This window comes from Lepisma saccharinum, chromosome 29 (assembly GCF_977018435.1).
Source record: "Lepisma saccharinum chromosome 29, izLepSacc3.1, whole genome shotgun sequence".
Lineage (NCBI taxonomy): Eukaryota > Metazoa > Arthropoda > Insecta > Zygentoma > Lepismatidae > Lepisma > Lepisma saccharinum.
The window spans coordinates 14,495,961-14,513,750 of record NC_139257.1 but is presented as its reverse complement, the minus strand read 5'-3'; the positions used below and the strand labels follow the sequence as shown (position 1 = coordinate 14,513,750).

The 17,790-nt window shown below is 42.0% G+C and overlaps 1 long non-coding RNA gene across 1 annotated transcript in view; it reads left to right on the top strand.

Annotated features, from left to right (window-relative positions):
- The window catches only part of LOC145981598 (uncharacterized), a 104,490-nt gene that overhangs the window by 36,000 nt on the left and 50,700 nt on the right, over window positions 1-17,790 (top strand). Inside the window, exon 2 of the long non-coding RNA XR_014440974.1 lies at window positions 13,106-13,276. This is a non-coding gene — a long non-coding RNA (uncharacterized LOC145981598). The remainder of the gene's footprint in view (window positions 1-13,105; window positions 13,277-17,790) is intronic.

Here is a 17,790-nt window from a genome sequence, read left to right as displayed (position 1 = left end):
CATTTTCAAATGAGTAATTGTAACTGAGTTACTTTATAAATTAGTAACTGTAAGTGAGTTATTCTTTAAAGTGAGTAACTGTAACTGAGTTAGTTTGTAAAATGAGTAACTGTAAGTCAGTTACTTTTTAAAATGAGTAACTGTAACTGAGTTAGTTTGTAAAATGAGTAACTGTAAGTCAGTTACTTTTTGGAGCAAGTAACTGTACTGTAACTGTGACGCAGTTTCTTTTAAAAAGTACCATTCCGAACACTGGTATGGTAGTATTATAATATTATTCGTAATCAGAGAGTCCGAGGTGCCTACCGTTGGCCAGGCTCTGTGTATTGCTAGAAATAGACTTGTCTAATTATATTTCAATCTGAAAATAATTGATGATAAAGACACACAGGCGTCGTTACCGAGAGGAAACAAACGGACACTTTCTCCTCAACAACCCAGGCAAACTTGTTATGCATAAGATATTGGTGCACTGTGTGGGTACTAAATACTCCCAGTTTCTTACACTCTACCCCTTCAATAAAGATAACGAAGCTTATGATATAAAAAAAAACTACATATGTGCCCATTAGTAACTTGTATTTATTAAGTACAATTTTATTGTCATATTCCACGTAAGAAGTTGCTAGAAAAGTTCTTCGCATTGCGATAACATGTGGTTTAATGTTTGGCCAAGAGATGGCACTAGAAGTATGTTCTGATTATTACCGCCAGCTGCTGGGAAAAGAGTGAACTATTTGATATACCAGTTCACAACCAAGTCCTATTCTAGTTATTAGTTCGGCGGATATGTGTAAAATCGTGCATGTTAGTGATAAAAGCATGAAACTTGGAATATAGTTTAATATCCGTCTTAGTATCATTTTAAAAATTGGAGGTATTTAAAGTACTTTGTTAGTCAGCAATGGCGGACGTTTTCAAAATGGCGGCAGATTTATTAGTATATATTTTGATACAAGCGGTGTAAACGAATTTTTATTGGTCCTGTTTGAAGATTTATCTCTGTTATTGGTCAAAGGAAAGGAAAACTTTCCAATAAGTCCTACGAAAGCATTCTAAAGCCTATTAGTGACGAAAAATACCTTGATTGCCTATGTTTAAGGGGTGCGTTTTTCAACATTGTTTATAATAGCATGTTGCTGTTCAAGCCGCTTCAGTTTTGAAGTCCGAAGTGTAATCGTTAATTTTCAGCACTTTGGATGGGTTGTATAAATACCAGGGGCAAAAACACAAAGAGAGACAAGCATTTATAGTCAGGCAAATATGTACAGATATTTGCTGAATTGTGCATTTTTGTGATAAAAGCATGAAAATTGGTAAATAAATTAGTAATATCATATGAAACGTTTGTTTTGAAGATTGGAGGCACTGATCATGCCCCATCAGATTGGGGTGAGGGAGCATTTTCAAAATGGCCGTCAAATGGATCCTCAATACATCATATGGGCTACATTTTGATACTGTCGCCACTTCTTTTATATTGTCGTCACGGAAAATAGAGCAGGAGACTCTATAAAAATAATTATTACATTATAGCAAGGACGTCTGATAAAAGGTAAATGCTGATTGCGTAAATTACAGGGGCGATTCTTGAACATTGATACCTCATGATTTGTCTGCATCATACGACAATTATATCTGCATAGTTGAAATTTTAACAATAAATAAAAGGTTCTTTTACGTTACTTCCATTGAGGTTGCTTCAGGGAAAAACCCTATAGAAAAATGATAACGTTATAATCACGCTCTGTGTACGTACAGTGGGATCCATGAGTATTACCGTGCAAATTGTCCACCACCATGTTCGTGCACTTTATTTGACGCAATAAGAGCTTCAAGAATTAAAAGAAAACTCAAAACAAGCTGTTGACAACTTCTTCACCAGCATACTTAAAAATCTATCGCTTAAAAATACGCAGGATGTAAGATAAAAATTAATGAAAATAGTCATGGACAATTTTCACGGTAATACTCATGGATCCCACTGTACAACATACACTTTACAGACTTCTAATATGTATATTTTCCATTTTCCTGGTTTTCTGTCGAAGAATGAACCTAATGCACCCACAGACTTGGCATTTCGACAAACGAACAAGTGGCGGCGTAAGATGCAGAACCTTACAGAAAAGCTACGCGACACTTTCGGGAGCAGAACGTTAAAAGTGACGCACAGTGAGAATACTTGCAAATTGAATTGTTGAACTCTGGCGCGTGTATGGGAGGGTCAGAGGTTTCCCCGTGGACCGAGCTGAAAGGATGGAGGGGAAGATCCGCGAAGGCCTCTGGCAGAAGGTTATTTTTTTTGTGGTTGCAGTGCTAGAAACCTACAGGGGCTCATGAGCAAAATAGTGTGTTAGAGTGCGCGTCAAATCTCCTGCATATGGCCTTGAACGGCTGAACAGAACCAGCGAATCACAGACGTGCGGCGTTGCCTAGTTCAGAACCTGTTTCACCTCGCTACTAAATCGTGTACCTGGCGCTAGGATTTGAATACAGGGTGGGCCAAAAGTCAGGTGACAGCATTGTCATAGGAAAGGCTGGTGTGTTGGAGGTCCACTTTGGCTACATATGATGTTTGGGGGGAGGGGCAAACCCAAGGACACATATGACCACCCCGGGCGCCATCTTGGAATCCGCCATCTTGAACGCAACTTAGGTTTCTTAAATGGAACCATAGGCATGTGGCATATCATTTCCAATTGTTTTTTCGTCAGGAGTTCAATGCCGCAAACCGTTTTGTCCTATCGTGAACCTTTTCCTAATTATGGCCTGTTTTATCTTTGCGGGTATCACCGACTAAATAATGGTGCTGACGACCGAAGAACGTGTGGAGATCATCCTCATGTGTAGAAATCGGAGCTCGCGTGTGGTGGCTGCAGAGTTTAATGCATTACACCCCGATAGGGAGCCAATTTCCCACAATGGTGTGGCCAAACTCATCAGCAGATTCCGAAATACGGGATCTGTGGCCGATAAAGCACGCAGTAGTCGCCCGAAAACTTCAACAGATGAGGCAACCACTGTCGCTGTCTTCACATCCTTCTCCAAAAAACCCCAACGTAGCACCAGACGTATCGCCCTTGAATCTGGAGTTAGCCGAACGTCCATACGGAGGATACTTGCCGTTAACAAGTGGCACCCATACAAAATCCAGATGCAGGAGCATCTGACAGAGGACGATCCTGACCGTCGGGTACAGTTTGCAGAATGGGCGACGGAGGAACTGGAGACCAACCCGGATCTCCCCTTGCAGGTGTTGTTCTCCGATGAGGCACCTTTTTACGTAAACGGAGAACTGAACAAACAAAATCACCGTTACTGGAGTGACAACAACCCACACTGGATTGATGATGCATCGCGGATCGTTGGTTCCGAGAAGGTTATGGTATGGTGTGGTATTTTTGGCACAAGGATCATTGGCCCATTGTTCATCTTCGGCACGCTGAACGCTGACTACTACCAACGACTGTTGGATGAGGAGATTTTTCCGTCGGTTTTGTCGGAGGACAACGACAGTGGTTGCCTCATCTGTTGAAGTTTTCGGGCGACCACTGCGTGCTTTATCGGCCACAGATCCCGTATTTCGGAATCTGCTGATGAGTTTGGCCACACCATTGTGGGAAATTGGCTCCCTATCGGGGTGTAATGCATTAAACTCTGCAGCCACCACACGCGAGCTCCGATTTCTACACATGAGGATGATCTCCACACGTTCTTCGGTCGTCAGCACCATTATTTAGTCGGTGATACCCGCAAAGATAAAACAGGCCATAATTAGGAAAAGGTTCACGATAGGACAAAACGGTTTGCGGCATTGAACTCCTGACGAAAAAACAATTGGAAATGATATGCCACATGCCTATGGTTCCATTTAAGAAACCTAAGTTGCGTTCAAGATGGCGGATTCCAAGATGGCGCCCGGGGTGGTCACATGTGTCCTTGGGTTTGCCCCTCCCCCCAAACATCATATGTAGCCAAAGTGGACCTCCAACACACCAGCCTTTCCTATGACAATGCTGTCACCTGACTTTTGGCCCACCCTGTAGATTATTTCAAGTGTCAGTAGTTTAACAGATGAAAAGATAATGAATTTGCGAGTATGTACGAAAAACCAAGCGTGATTGTAGCTTATACCGTTCCCTCTGTAGAAGCAATGTTATTATAAACGTATTTGCATTGTATCCTTTTTGCTCTCCCTTCGTTCCTGTTTTTGAAATAATGTTCGAGTGAAGAATAGAGAAGTAAAATTGACTTTAAGAAGTGCCAACAGGAAAACGAACGACGGTCGTAAATTTCTGATGGAGAGAAGTGACATTGTTACGTCAAGGGTAAAATTCCTCCGTACAATGCACGAAATTCGAGTGTCTGGTGATTCGAGTGTCTGGCAGTCCTTCTTTCATAATCAAGTATGATCTTTTCTCCCATTAAGTTTAATATATGTTATATTATCTAATGTTCCGTGCTCTCCGTGTCAAGGCGTTTCGCTCAACCACTCTGTCTCTTTTCCGTGTGAGCTTTCGACATGGCACCGCTGCAGTGCGCTGCTATTGGCTATCGCCATATGCAGGAGATTTGACGCGCACTCTAGTTAAGTGGACTGGAGGATTGGCGAAGAACCCAGAGCAACTACTTGTATTCTGTCTCAAGAGTCTCTCGAGCAAGCGAACGGGAATTACACGGCGTACGCTTTTAGAAGGAACATGAGTTCAGCCAATAAGCAGCCAGTGCTCTTGCGCTGTTGCCAAACTAACTGCTAGCGGAAGGGGAACACAGAGAATTCGCTGTGTCCAATATTCAGCTTTTTTATATGTAATGCATTCACATTATATTTGAGTACAGTAAAATAATAGTGACTATTTCTACATAGGATTATATCCTATCAATGCAGCATATGAAAGAAACTCGTACCTGAAAGAAGATTGAAGAGACTTATTGTAGAGGAGCTGCAAGGTTATCATCATTATCATCATCTCTCTCGTTTCTGGTTTCTAGCATGTTTCCCAGGATATTTGAATACCGGTTTACCGTTTTCTGTGGTAGATATTTTAACCTGTTTTATAATAGAGGAGAAGGTCTAAATATGGGCTAAGGTTTAAATATGGGTTTTGGAGTTATCAGCGCTCCCGGGTGCTGCAGCCTGGCAGAGGCTATGGGAACTGGTTATCTGTCAAGGACAAAGGTTGCGGCGCCAATTCGCAAGAGAAAGTGGTGGTTAGTTTCGGCCCTGGACGCTGTTATAGAATTGCGACATCCGAAAACTTTTTGCAGGTATGTTTTAACTCAGCGTTTTCTGAATTATCATCTGCTTTGTATAGGTTATTATATTAGCGGTACATAAAACAAATGTGGGCTTTTATAATACCATGATTTGTTTGTGAAATATGTACCACAGAGAGCGAAAATAAATTGAAGAAGAAAAATAGCGTGATGGTCTAAATATGGGCTATGACCTGAGGTCTAATGCTGAGATCACATTTCCAACAAATATTTGAATGTTTTTCTTAATTTCGATTTTTCCCATTCCGCGTGATTTTCAAAACAACAGATTATTCATAAATATGAATTTTATAATGTTTTAGCGATAAATTACTGTTTTTTAAAATGTAATTGCTTTTTGTGATATTGCTACTAGTAGCCCATATTTAGACCACAATTTTGAAATACATCATTTTAACATTTTCTGGAAAAAAATGGAGACCTTCTATACTTTAGCATGATACTACATTTAAGTATATATTTCATAGATATGCATTTTAAAGGCACGTGCTTGATATATTAATTTTTTCCCTCCGAAAATGACAAAATAAAAAGGGGTCCCATATTTAGACCTTTTCCTCTACGCGACACAGCATGCAGACCTACACCACACGCTTTAGCCGTAAGTTCTCGACTCTGAGAAAACACTGTTTCAGCACCCACTTCTTGCGAACGCCAGTTCCTTGAAGTAATTGATTGATTGATTGATTTAGTTTATTTTACTTTGTGTTTTGTGCCTCTTGGCTAATTTGAGAGGATGGGGATGAGTGATGAAATGATGAAATTGATGAATGGACAAACAACCAAGCCCGACCTAGATTCGAACCCGGGACCCTTGGCGTCGCAGCGAGATGTGCTAACCACTCGGCCACAGGGTCGGGCTCCCATTAAAAATAAGATTTATCTTTTGTGAACGTATTATTTTTTCCCTTGGTGCCTGTAATAGCCCTACTGGTGCTTGGTTTCGAGAGCGACATTATTTAAGTAACACTCACGGAACACATACTATTGCACAACTGTCGAACATATGGGTTATATTGCACAGCGCGCTACGACGCCAGAGGCTCCAGGTTCGAATCCCGGCCCGGGAGTGGCTGTTTGTAAGTGCCCCTTCATCAATATTAGTCATCCTCATCTTCGCGATTAGCCAAAAGTGGCAGAAAAGCGAAGTAGTATAAATTAATTATTGACTCCTCTGGCTCTCACAACTATTCTTCGTGGGGTACGAGTAAAATAATTTTACACCGACCTTGCTACGAAAACGCCGAACTCAAACTGACTCAGGTTCGGACCGCAATGTTCCTGAACGCCGAAGATAATGAAGGGTCATTGTGTACATTCAGCTGAATTTAACACCCATAGCTTTTCCAAGACACAACAACTCAGCCGCGTCAACATGGTGGCAACGAAAAATAAAACAGAGAGAAGGAAATTAAAAGGGTTATTGCTTTGTGTGTGTGTTGAGACGTGTTGTTTCCCGTGTTTCTTCAAGCGATACCTCCAGTTATAAGAAACGGAAATTCATGGGATTTAGACAGTCAGGTTCAAAATGTCGTGCCCCATCTTATGATGAACCTTAAAGTGGCGAGTTTTATGAAAACTTCTTGCGCGCAATAAAAAATTACAGAACATGGTGTTTAACTTGCGCGCGGCAGTATCCTAACTCCTGCATTGGCTGGTCGCCACGCACACCCTCTGCTTGGCTCCGCCCGATATCGCTTCTAGAAACGTACGCCGTATTCGCGATTAAAACTACCATCTGAGCGCTAGTGTCGCTTCCAATATGGCCGCTCTACGTAGGATAGATCTTTGTTTACATTCAGTAATTCAGTACATGCGGAGCGGTTCAGATTTTTTAGACGCACATCCGATCCGGAGCGGAGCGTGAGACAACAGCACTCCGCTCCGCAGCGTGGTGCTTTTGACAGCACGCTCCGATCCGGTTAGGAGTTTTTTTTTACACGAATGCTGTAATGCAACTATGAATAATGAAATGTGCGCATTAAAGCCGACTTTCGTGACGGAGTGGTTATAGTGGAACCACATGGAAAAGAGCCTGCAGTCCTGTTTCCACGTACTCTAGTTGTTTGTCTGTATGATCGCCCCCGCTTGGAGGGGAGGGACAGAGTGAATCATGCTTCCTTATGGCCCTAGTCGAACGGGTGAAGGGGGAGGTGCGCGGGGACTTTTGGCCGAAGCTTTTTTGTTTGTGGTCGCTCTACAGCACAGCGCCCTATGACGTGTGGGATCCGTGAGGTGGTTCAAATCCCGGCATGGGCTTGTACAGGGTCAACGAAGTTAATAAGTTTGTTTCATACACTTGTATGTTGAATTGTATCTTCTGCAAATATGCTGTATAAAGAAACAAACTGGCGGAGTACTAAATGATGCGAGTGTACAATCTTTGTGTGCATCGTTCATCGATTTAATCATAACATCGATCATCCCCATCTTCACGATTAGCCAAAAGCGACAAAGAAGAGAAGTAAAATGAACTCAATCAATAAATCAATCATGCACATTAAACATTGGTAAAACAATACAAGAATGTTGTTTTGGCTCAAGAGAGAGAGAGAGAGAGAGAGAGAGAGAGCTATAGTACGTAAATTGTTCATTTGTTGTAAGTTGAAATATGAAATACGTAAATAGTATTTCTGTATTGAGATGTACTATTTTGTATTGTGACTCTTAGATATAAGAGTTTGAACGTTATGTGTTGAATGGGTTACGAATAATTTCAAGCAATCAGTTTTTCTGCTTTGCGGATTTGTCCGACCCACCTCCCCCATACAACAGACAGCTTCGTTTTGTGCCGTATTCCGTGTTCCTTGCAGGTGAATCAGTGCAATCGGCTAGCGCATTGGTCTTGTGTCCGTTTCAAGAGGGGACGAGGGTGAAAGCTTGTTTGTGTATGCTTTCGGGGTGAGAACTTCGTTCGCTGCGTTCTACGTTGCGTTCGACTTATCCGTACATGGTAGAGACATCGCCTTTGCCAGACAGATCCAGTGTTGCCAGTTGTATTAGAATTATGCTACACGAATTCTGGCTAGATTGTTCTTTTTTAAAAGTATTACTTGCGCGTGTTGTTCTTCTCTTCACTGTCATAAAAAGAAGCCTTTAAAAGCTGCGTTCTCTTGTATCATTACATGCATATTATGTGTGCTTGTCAACGGTGATGTATGGACATTTAATGAAATTTTTAACGCCGCTGATACATGGACGTCTTCAGGATTTTTTCCAAGAAGGGACAAGCAAGGTATTTTTCCAAGGGAGGGGGGGGGGCAGAATGAGGCAGAATTTCCCCAAAATAGTATTACTCCCTTTAAAAAAATTCTACAGTTTGAAGTTACCATGTTCCTGCAACGCCCTTGCAATAATTAACATAGATTACCGTGACTGAAATGAAATTATATGCGTGAAAAATATACTTTTTGATTGACTTTCATTTCCGGGTGGCGTGGCCCCCTCCCTTCCGGACGTCCATGCGAATGGAGAAATCATTCCAACCAGTCTCGGTTAATGGAATTATAAGGTGACTAGATTTGTTAAATCAATATACAAGAACAACAAAGAAAAATCCGTAATTGTTAATTCTATGCATCATATGGCACGAGAATCATTGAAGATCTATACTGTAATAATGAATTGAAGGAAACCATGCCGAGTTTTTATTTATAGTTTACCTGTTCAAGTAGGAATGGAAAGGTGCACAAAAAGAATTACAGAAATGTATGTAAAAGAAAACCAAGTATTTCGATCAAGTTATTTCTATAATTGTAATCAACAATGACCAATTGTCCTTTCAACTAAGTATAAGTTTCAATTTGTCTTTTCCGGACTATTACCTTTGCCTTGCCTTTAATCGTATATTTATCATGATCCGTAATTTGAAACAAATTCTAGATAAGTCGGTAAGAAAATAGGACACCGAAACTATGGAAAAGAAATATACTGTGATAGAGAAACAAACACAAAGGAAACACCAATGACATTAAGGTGGGTCAAACCAACACCATTTGTCGTTGAGAGCTGAACTCACATCCACGAACTCGCAGAAATATTCCCATGGAATTCGTTATTCGTCTGATATTGAATACCCAATGATGCTTTCTGTTATGTAATAGACACTTATGAAGTGAATACATTACTAGGACTTTGCCAGATTTCAGAAAACACACACACACACACACACACATACGTAAAAGATATGAATAAGAGGTTGTTCATTTGAAAAATAATTTCCAAGTTGTATTTGTATGCTCTGTGAATAGATGTAAAAAAAAGTGAAGTCTCTTATTGTTAAACGAAATTACAAATGTATAATTGCTTAAGGATTAATTTATCACAAAATACATTGCATTTATAAATCCAACATACGTTGAAACAATGCCTTTTGTTATGGACTTTTGGTGAATATAAGACTCAACAATACGCTATCGAGAATAGACCTACAGTTTAAATCCTACCTAAAGTGGGATTCGAGCCACTATGTCCTTCCACCGGGTATCGATCCCAGTGCCCCTTCATTACAAAGCGGCGTTGTTACCACTATGTTATCGGGGTACAGCGCGCTACTTTTTTTTTCAGTACACATTTTTATCAAATCTCTCATTATCATCGTCGCGATTAGCCAAAATTCAAAGCTAAGTAACAAAAATCAAATGCCATCAGTGAGGAAGGCACGTATTGCTCGCAGTCCTGTTTTTCAAAATGAAACCATAAAATTCAGGACATGACCATATCCAAGTAGATAATATTACATTTTGTGTTTATCGCGGTTATTAAGGTTTATACATCTTGTTTCGACTTATCTGCTGACTACACATTGTTCATTACTGAAAACTTGCTTTCAGTTTGCTGTGTACAACGTACTCGATACAAAAAATATTAATTTTATACGTATACGTTTTCTGGCTTTCTAGTCTCAGAAAGTTAAATATAGCAACATTCCATTCGTCGTTCTTCCAAAATTTTTCCATTTTTCTTATAACCACTATGCCTCTTTCCAGGTTGCTGCTTACAAACTTGAAATGTTAGATATGGCAACCAGACATTTTGTAATTTTTGCAGTAGTATACGTATGTAACCATTAAATACCTATTTCAACTTCTTGCCTTTTAAATTGAGAAACAGAATCGATATGACAACCCTGTATTTCATACTATTTAAATTCCCCTGTTCGGCTGTATACAAACAGCATTCCGATTTTCGTATTTATACCTTCATAAATGTAAACCAAATGTGGCAACTTACATTTTTGGTTAAGGCGGTTTTCAACTTTCTAGTGTCAGGATTTTTAAAAAGTTACATATGAAAACTCTGTATTTCAAATTAAAACGTTTCCTTATTGGCCGACGGTAACATTAATAAGCTTGATTCCCATATTCAACTTCATACATTCAAAAATGGAAAAGTTAAAATTAGCAACCTGAATTTCCAATTACTTTAAACTTTTCCCTTTCGTTACATTCAAAGTATCATACGTAACCAGCGTAAAATAAAGTTAGATATGGCAATCGTGCACCAGCGAGTGTTGTATGAACACCTGTCTGCCTTTTATCTTCCTCCGTACAAGTTCTTCGCCTTTCCTCTGCGCGCTTCTGGCCTTTTAGAAGGTCGAATGGATTTTCTGCAGTAGTTTCGCCAGGGTGGCCGCGGTGGCTCAGTCGGTAACGCGTCTGACTACCATGCTCAAGGTCCCGGGTTCGATCCCCGGCCGGTTCAAATCCGGGAACTTTTCTAACGGTGGAAGCGGCCCCGGCGCCCACCCAGCGTCGAATAACATGGGTACCTGGGGGAAACCCTGGGGGGTAAAGGCGGTCAGGGGCGTGATGCTGATCACATCACCCCCACTCACGACCGGATCAAGAAAGTGTGGGGCGTTACCCCCACACCCCCTATACGCCTTCATGGCGTGGTGCTATGCACAGGAGCGGAGTGAACCATTTTCTAAAATTTCGCTCCTCGCTCCGGAGCGGAGCGATAAATTTTCCGATTCCCGCTGCTCCGCTCCGGAGCGGAGCGAACCATTTCTTAGAATCTCGCTCCGGAGCGTGGGCAACAGTCGGAGCGTTGATCCGCTCCGCTCCGAAACCCTGGTTAGGTGTCCTACGTGGAATGATTCCTGAAAATCTCACCAGATGGCATATCGGATAATTTTAATCGCGAATAGTCCTCTGAGCAAGTTGACTCGTGAGGGGAAGAGATTACAGGGAGAGGACAACACGGCTGTATCAACAACAGTTTGCAGCATTAACAAGCACTGCTTAGCTCCACCCACTCATTTTCTTCCCGTTATGTGTGGCGTTGCTCCCCAGACTAATCAGACGTAGTCAGGGGTGCCCATAGGGGGGTTTCATGACGCGCCTCCATCATGGGAATTTTTTGGGGGAACAAAATTTTATACCAATTCTATATATCTTCACACAAAAATGGGGGGGGATCGTATCGTTTAATTGACTTGTTATTTATTTTTAGTTTTTGTTATTATGTAGCTATAGGTTTTCTACCTACCTGTGGGTGATTGCGGCGATAGGGTTGACATGAAACACCACCTCTTATGTCTTTAGAATCGGTTTGGATGGGGGGACGTGGTATTCTCATTAATACAAGGTTTGTCGTGCAGAGAAACTGTGCAGAATAAGGTTGACTAACAATGGCAGTGAGCCTGAAGTATCTAAAGTAAACATATATTGCTTAAATATGTCTGTATTATACAGTGATGCAACCACAGGAGGGACAGGGGGTCATTGCCCCACCCCAACCTACGACTTATATAGCTCAAGAATTCGTGTTTGCATCTCTGGTATTATATTTTACCGCAAATTGTGTCTGACAAAAATAATTTGAGTAATTAATTCGGCAAAAACGGGGGGAGTGCGTCATTGGCCTTGGGGAGGGATGGGCGCCCCTGGACGTAGTATAGGTGGATGGTTACTGGACCAGAAATAGCGTGGGTCGTCGAACAATTCCTCGTTGCAATCAAGGTACTTGAAGTGAAGAAACCGAGAAGAATCTACACCACGAAGATTAATCCAGCAAACATGCATCTTTTGTGAAGCATGTCAAATCCTACGTGTCGCCTACGAGAAGACTTTGAAACTCGACACACGAATAGTGGCAGATGCAGCTGTTGCTCAGTCTGCAAGACGCATCCAGGAACTCTGTCGAAATAAATGCAGTAATTTCTTCCAAAGAGTATCTAATACATCAAACAGTGCCATTCGATAGTTTACTTAAGAAAACATCTTCTCTTCTTCAGTTGTCCTCTTGTGAGAACAAACTCGCGCGAAAAGGAACAGCTTGACCCCGTAAAATATGATAAAAACTTTATCTCGGTTATGTATATTGCTTGCCAATGGCCTCCTTTGTCGGTTTATGGATGTAGGTTGGGAGCTAAATCCGATTTGTTGCCATGTCTAGAGGAATTGCTAGAAGAAATTTACTTACCACCCTGAAATATACGAGTAGGCATGTTTGCCATAGATGATGGGGCAGTAATTCACTTTGTTTGCATTAGAGATGACCAGATTTGGATTCGGATCCGGATCCGCGATCAGAAATTTTTGGTCCCCGATCCGGATCCGTTTGGCCATCCATCCCACATGAGCAAAAAAAAAAAAAGTAAAGGTAAAGTGCTCCCCTGTGCATAGGGCTTGAAGTCAGAAAAGATGCCTCCACTGGAGAAAGCTGCTTTTAAAAGGCCATAAAACGAAAAAAAATATTAATTGAGTGTGATAAAAATATAACCAGCTATCTGACATAGCGTGACTTAAAAGGTTTAGTTGAAGTTATACGGGGGGAAGATGGCATATGTTGTTAGTCAATTCTCTGTTCTGTCCGCTAGGAGTGGGACATGGACCCAATGATCCCGTTCAAGCCCAGCGTGGAGAAGGAGATTCCAGAAGACGAAGCCTTCCTTCCAGGCCACCCCTGGAGCTGCTGGAGGAAGGGAAGTTCCAGCCTGTACCCTGGATCTCTGGAATGCCAAGCAGCGACGGAGCACTCAAGGTTTCTCGTGAGTTGCATTCCTTTCTTCTTAAGGACCCTATTGATTGTCGAAGCATAATTCTACATTATATATATAAAAAAAGGTAAAGTACTCCCCTGTGCTTAGCACCACGCCATGAAGGCGTATAGGGGGTGTGGGGGTAACGCCCCACACTTTCTTGATCCGGTCGTGAGTGGGGTGATGTGATCAGCATCACGCCCCTGACCGCCTTTACCCCCCAGGTACCCATGTTATTCGACGCTGGGTGGGCGCCGGGGCCGCTTCCATCGTTAGAAAAATTCCCGGATTTGAACCCACCGGGGATCGAACCCGGGACCTTTAGCATAGTAGTCAGACGCGTTACCGACTGAGCCGTTACCGCGGTGATGGCCGTGGCCACATGAGCGCTTCTTATAATGTTTTATTTTAATGTTTAAAACTGTAACTGTAGAACAATTGTACAATTTTTGTATAACATTTCTATCTTGTTATATGTGTAAAAGGTTTCATCCTGGAATGGAATGTCTCACATTTATATGTGTTTTCATTTCCAATACATTCGAATGAATACATACTCGTTTCAATGGCATTTCCAAAATCACCTCTGATATTTTATAATATGTTAAACAAGAAAGATTATTTTTGTGCAAGAGTGTGTTAGCCGATGCGTAGCAAAGTATTTTAGGAACAACACTTGAAAAAAAAATCTTGTAGGACTAACTAATGGAAACTTTCTTTGTAATCAAATATCATAATACCTTTTAAGGTGTGGTAATATTATAATGTGATTGAGATACGAAACTCTCGGATCCGGATCCTGAACTTTCGGATCCGGATCTATATCTGGAACTTTCGGATCCGGATCCAGATCTGGAACTTTTGGATCTGGATCCAGATCTGGAACTTTTGGATCTGGATCCGGATCCGTTTACCCATCCCCAGTTTGCATCTGACATACATCACAGTTCAAGCCAGTTCGACTAGTAGACGTGGGTTTTGACATGTATTTGAACCACGAGCCTCACAACAGCAAAATAGGAAATACAATTTGAAGGGGTGTAGACGAGCAAAGGAATGTACTCCAAAATTTGCTTCAGTTCCTTTTTGTGGTTGAGGAAATGAAAGAAATTTTCTCTCAACTTTCTCTTAATCGTCAGTCTCCTCGAATCGTTGTATGTATCTACCTGCGCAGATTAGGGTAAGGTCACTGTGGACCCAAACACTGAATGGCTATCACCGTGCTCTCAGGAAGAACAGAGAATATTCCTGCGCTGTTGCCTGCATATTCTAGAAAGGTGCACCCCGAACGAAGGACACAGTAGTGATCGGCCTAGCCATACGTTTTGCTTAGAACTTTGGGTATGAACGTTTGATAGTGGCAAAGGCTGCGCGTGAAATCTCCTGCATATGGCCTTAAACGGCTGAACAGCACTAGCGAATCACAGACATGCGGCGTTGCCTATTCCGCTCAACCACGCTTTCTCTTCTCCGTGTGAGATTTCGACATGGCACCGCTGCAGTGCGCTGCTATTGGCTATCGCGATATGCAGGAGATTTGACGCGCACTCTAGCAAAAATTTCGTATCTGGATGCCACGAAAATGGACGAACCTATACCGCGTTTGTTACAACCTGTCCCGGTTCCCGCGCTAGTTGCTCCCTGGCTTTTCTCGGTGCTGGGGAAAGTCAAAGCCAGGCAGCCAATTAAAATACGCAACGTCGCAACAGCGTCTTCGTAAGCGCCCCTCTTCTGGCTTCCATTCGCTCCTCGCTGCCCAGCAGACTATTTTTTCCTCGTTTCTCATTGGCACCGAAACTGTCGAGCGCTCCCTAGCGCGGGAAAGAGGACAGGTTGTAACAAACGCGGTATCTCAGCTGTCCATGCCATAAGTGGGTGCCACAATACTTTTAGCTAGCGTTACCCACGAGATTGGACTTTCGTCTTTCTCATCTTGTTTCGTTTCGTGAAAAAGCTGTCTAGTCCCGAAAATAGTAGCTTATCTCGTCTGGAACACTTTTGAAGAACTAGGTTCTTGCTAATGGCACCACTTGCTGAGAATACTTTCCATGCAAGAAAGGGCGCTACATCATAGCTCAGTACGATCGGTGGAGACTCGAGGGGAACGTCAACGATGCCCGAAGAGTTAAAAAGGAAGATAAATTGAACATATTTCCTCTACAACAGATGCTCTGCACTAACTTCGTCTTCGAGTATCCTACCATGCTGGCCAAGAATAGGGTCGAGCCCTGCAAAGGTCTCCAGAACTGCTCACGCTTGTTAAAATCGGCGAATTGAAGCCGAAATGGCTAACACTGCGGATAAATGTGCAAGTGGACCTGATCCTCACAACGTTCGATCTCAGTTGTGAGCTCCGTAGGCTGAGCTTTATGGAGTTTAAGAGCGAGTCGCATAACGTGGACGTTTGCGTGTTCGATTACTTGATGCAACTTGTCCTCCTAGTCTTTCAAGCTTCACAAAGAGATCAATTCCATCATTTTCCTAATGATTCCCTGTAAACCTTCCGTGTACACAAATATGCAGATGCGCTTGCTGTGACGAAGGACAAAACACCCTTTGAAGATGTCAATTACTATTTCGTGATGTTACTAAGATCATTTATTGATTGTATTCATATTTTCTCAGGTACTGATTATAAGCAATAATTGAAAATTAAAACAATTTGATTAATGGATAACATTTAATGCCGTTGTTGATGTGCAAGAGACTCTTTCAAGTAGCATAAAATGGTTCAGTCTTTCTTCGTGTTCTTGCCCCTGGTATTTATACAACCCATATATCCACATCCGTGAAATATGATAATTAGAGAAAGAATTATCAATGCATGTGCGTCTGTGACACGTCAAAAGTTGCACAACGTATGGATTGAGGCCGAGTACCGACTTGATGTTTGTCGAGCCACCAAAGGAGCTCACATTGAGATCTACATAAAATTCTATGATTCTCTCTTCCAAATAAACGTCACCGGACATTTCTATCACCAACGGTTGCCGAGTTATTCAAATTTCTTATTTGTATATTTTCATCCGGACACACTGTATATATAAAAAATTATTGGCGACGTTATTGGGGTAGGGTGGGGCAGAAAGAATGCTAGGCGACAGATACCTATAATCACTTATATTTTATTATACAGGGTGTCTCATAAGTAATAGCGGAAACTGACACAGGTGAAAGTACACGATAATAGAAGCAAAAAAGTCTCAGTAAACATGGGTCTGTAAAAGAGCCGTTTTCGAGATAATCGCGAATGTGGGATTACAAGCCGCCACTGACTTCATTGTAAACGTCGTCCTAGTTGGTAAAATGCTAATAATGTGTGCGAATGTGTGGTTACAAGCCGTCATTGATTGAATTTTGTAAACACCGAATGCTTTACTCTTTGCGCGGTCCGAGGTTTGTTCTTTGTTTACAAAACAGAACATTTCCGAGAGGTGGCGTCGTAATCAAACAGAACATTTACGAGACGTGACGTTGTATGGATACAATCAGTACACAGTCTAATCGTTATATGGGAGTCACGTCAGTTGTGCTGGGCTGCGTAGTGAAAATGGAACCTTACAGCAACGAAGAGTAAGCGGATATGCATTTTGTGTATGGTTTGGCTAACGACAATGCACGGGAGGCTGCACGCTTGTACCAAGAAAATTACCCTGCTCGAAGGCACCCCCAGAGTCGCACATTTACTAGGGTACATCAGCGCCTCAGAGAACATGGGAGCTTCGAACATGGTAGGAGAGCAGGTAGACCTGCACGCATTACGCCTCCAGTTGAGGATATGGTGTTGGAAGCAGTAGAACACTCTCCAGGAACCTCGACGAGGAGGATTGCCGCACAAGTGACAGTAAGTCGCAGTAGTGTATGGAGAATTTTACATCGCAATTCACTCTACCCTTACCACCTCCAACGAGTTCAGTATCTCAGTGATACGGACTGTGTTCCTAGAGTGACGTTTTGTCAGTGGATGCAACAACAGATTGTACTCAACCCTCGTTTTGCAAGTAACATTTTATTTACAGACGAAGCAGAGTTCACACGCGATGGTATTTTTAATTTTCATAATTCTCATGTTTGGAGTGTAATAAACCCACATGCAGTTTATGAGGCACCACATCAGCAACGTTTCTCATTGAATGTGTGGTTAGGGGTACTAGGTGATCGTCTCATTGGACCACACATTCTTCCAAGAAGACTCAATGGGCCGAGGTACCTTCGGTTTTTGCGGCATGATCTTCCAGGATTACTTGAGGATGTTCTCCTTGATCCACGTCAGAGTATGTGGTACATGCATGATGGAGCACCGGAACATTTTGCTGCTGCTGTGAGACTACATCTAACACGCAGATATCAACAAAGATGGATAAGTCGATAAGTTAAGGCGGGCCTGTATCGTGGCCTGCAAGGTCACCGGATCTAAATCCTTTGGATTTTTGTGTAAGGGGGTCACCTCAAAAGCGTAGTGTACAACACTCTCGTTGACACGGTTGAAGAATTAGAACAGAGAATTGTACATGCTTTTGAGC